Raw genomic sequence first — 3,727 nt, 5'->3', positions numbered from 1 at the left:
GGACTGGAGGTATTTTTTTCCCTTCTCACTTTCCACGGTTGAGTTGGTCCGGGGTTTCCATCAGTTTAAAAACCATCATCGTCCTGTGTGTGAGAGTGTGGGTGAAAAAAGAGAAAGATTGTTTGCGCATGGGAAAAGCACTAGCATTTACCTCAACACAGCCATGCTACACAAAAACACTTTTTTCAAATGTGGCAACAAGGTGAGGGGAAAAAAAGTGTGATGCTTCTTTGTGCGATGCTGTTGCACTTTGGTTTTTCGAATGATGGTAAGCTGGCAAGGGAGGATCCTACATCGTCGCCATCGTGCTAACTTGTCGTACGTGCATTTTGGGTCAAATTGTGTTAAGAACGCCATTTTGAGCAGCTCACAATGCCTCATCTTTTGAACTTCACAGATCCCCAAAATTCGATTTCAATCCTGAGATATTCAATGAAAACCAAAAAAGCTCCGAAAATTTTTGTCACTCTACATATAAAAGAAGTTTCAATCCTGTCACTCCCTGAAAATTGATGTAAGTGCGACAAAGTGCAAAGGGATTTCAGGTCAGGATGCGTTTGACGCACGTACAAGTTAGACTACCGTAAACATTTTTAATTATAACTCGGGATTCGGCAACCAAATACAACCAAACTTCGGGGCAATGCACAGAATGGTCAGCCAAACAAAACGTGTTTGTTATTGTGTACATTGCGTGCTCTAGTTTTTGTTTATTCAAAGTCAAACATTAAAACGCGTTTTTCTCGGAACGTCAAAATGGCGGGTGCGACAAGATAGCACGACGACGTCGACATGGAGGTCATGGAAATATTTGACATGAACTTCTCTGAGCTTTTGCTGGTTTAAGAGAGCAAAATTGCTTGTGTGACATTTTTCATTTCTCAATTAAAATTCAGTGTGCGATCTGACAGCCACTGCACCAAAATTGTAAATTATCAAAATATTAACCTTTAATACATTTTTAGGGTTTTCTGTAAATAAATGTATCATCCGAAATAATTGAATAAACCTTGAACTTTTACTTTGAATATTTGACACGTTTAAATTAAAATATTTCGGATTAAAAGAAAAATACCTCTGGGAACATTTGCAGTACAAGTAAGAAATCGAGAGATCTCATAGATTTCTTTTTGGATACCTTTCTAACCTTTTTTTTTACACAAATAAAGTTAAAAAAATCATCGAATCACATTTATTGCAAATCAACTTCGTTTCCAATTGTTATTGTACGATCAGTTCCTTACTGGACTCGGTCGTTGGAAACGACCGGGAATTCAGGAAATCTAGACTAGAGCATCAAATTTACCGTCCCGAGAAAAAAAAAATCCCGGGATTTAAAAAAAATCCCGTTTCCCGGGAAATTTGTAAAATTCCTGGGAATTCCAGAAATTCAAGCCGAAGTTTACGTTTTATTAACTTTGTGGGCACATTTTTTTAGTTTTCGAAACAAATATAGTGAAAAACATAATTTCATTTTATTCAATTCAATTAAGTGTTCTAACTGAACTTAAGTAAGTAAGTTTATTTCAAATAATGATAATTTCTGAAGCATTGACAATTGGGAATAGATCTTGTTTATTTGTAGGCAGCACAAATTTTACGATATTATGGAATTAAAATAAACTTTTATAATTTTGGTAAGATTTTGAACGAAAATTGTTGTTATATCATTTGAAAATAAGGTTCCCCTTCCCGCCAAGTTCAAAATTGAGCATTTTTTACGTTTTTGTTTGCCATAGCCGATAAGCATGAAAATTGAATTGGTATCATCAAGTGTCTAAAAGAGGGTTGGAAAAACAGAATTAAGTTTTTAAAATGGGTTCGAAAAATTACAGTTTAAAGTTTAAAATGTATTGATCACTATGTTGATAGCTAAACATTTAAATATACAAAAATATCTGAACCACTTTTATTGGTATGAAAATTATTTCAACCGAAGTCATTTATCAAGCTGAATCATAAAAAAACTATTTAAAAACTACTTTGTTTTATATAAACGGTGCCCAAAAAAAGCAAACATATTTCAAAAACGTTACTTAATCTACCTTAAGGTGGTTGGTGCCTTCCTCACATTCATGTTGTATTTTAGGTTGTATTTACAAATTAATTCAAGAGTTTTTTTTCTTTTTTATTTTTATGTTTTTTATTCATTTTTTTTTTTATAATTATTGTTTTTACCAGAACAGCAATTTTCAATTCTTTTTTTACCAACTCTCCAAAATAAAGGAGAAAAGGGGGCTGTAATTGAATTTAAAAGTGCTGATATGCCAACATTAGGTGCACGATGGAATTGCATGCTGTCCCCCTAGTCTTAGTAAACAATGTCTTATGAGTTGTATATTTCAGTAAAAAGTTCGTGTAAATCTTTGTCGAGACAAAATGATGTATTCAGCAACATAATTAATACAGACTTTTTCCAGAAGAGACGCAGACACTGCTTAAGCAATGTGGCAACCGGGCGATACGCATGCTGCGCGACTCTCGCGCGTAAGCAAAAAGACCCGGCCTTTGAGGTTATGCAAAAATCACCCTTTTTTGTAGCTACAAAAAAACTTTTTCATGGCATAACTTTAAAAGTACTTCACTAAACAGAATAAAATTTAATAGGGTCTTAGGGGACCCCAAAACGAACAGAAAAAGGCAGATCCGGCCAAAATCGGTTCCGCCAGTTCTGAGATAATCGTGTGGAAAAAATAATGTCTACACACATCCCCACAGACATTTGATTCTGAGTCGATAGGTATACGTGAAGGTATATCTAGGAGGTGTATTTAAGAAGTCCATTTTTCGAGTGATTTTATAGCCTTGCCTCAGTGAGGTGAGGAAGGCAAAACTCGCTCCATATAATTTAAACTTTGAGTTGGGATTTCATAAAAAAAATTAAGATAAAATCAATACTCATCTATTTAGTCAAGAGCTCAAACCAGTAAAATTTGTTCTGTTAAACATGTTTGCCAAGAAAAATATATTTTCTGCATGATTTTTTTTTCATTTCACCTTAATGTGTGTGAGAATATTTTTTTAATAATATTCTCCCAAACTGTTCACAGAGACATATTTAAAAGCAATTTTATGGTTTTGGAGCATGGATTTATTATATAAAAATTTATATATTTTCTTGTAGTTATATGTTCTTACAAGCAGTCCATGCATTAATTGACCCTCACACTTATTTTGACCATTAAGATTGCTGTTCGATACAATTTTGATTGCAAAACAAGAAGAATCAGGAAAACGAAGTTGACTTTATAGCTGTCGACCACCATTGCTGGTACCAACCACTAGTGTCTTCCTTTTTATCTACAAGGACTTCGCCGCCCTGGGCTCCTAAGTGTATGAAAGTATGGCAGGGAGCGACGGCGCCGAATACCCATATTTACACTTAGAATTTTAGAGCGCCCGAAGAATCAGGAACAATTTCGATAAATATCAAATTTCCGGGAAATCCTGATTGCTCCAAAACGACTCATTCACTCGCGACCACATATTGAAAGCGACAAAAACTGCTCTGACCGTTTCCTACCGTTTGTCGCATCCACACCAATCGTTGCAGAATACTCTCTCTTTGCTCTCCCTCTCACTCCAATCGGGTAGTACAGCGAATGGCTCAGAGAGACCGATTGCGGTATGACGCTCAGTCGCTGAGTCGAAATAGTTTGCGATCAGCTTTGTTTTACTCAGTTATTAAACTGCTTAAAATCTATTATATCAAAAATGTTTTGCAATT

Source organism: Culex pipiens, chromosome 3, assembly GCF_016801865.2.
Source record: "Culex pipiens pallens isolate TS chromosome 3, TS_CPP_V2, whole genome shotgun sequence".
Taxonomy (NCBI): Eukaryota; Metazoa; Arthropoda; class Insecta; order Diptera; family Culicidae; genus Culex; species Culex pipiens.
Note: the sequence above shows the minus strand (reverse complement) of the source record.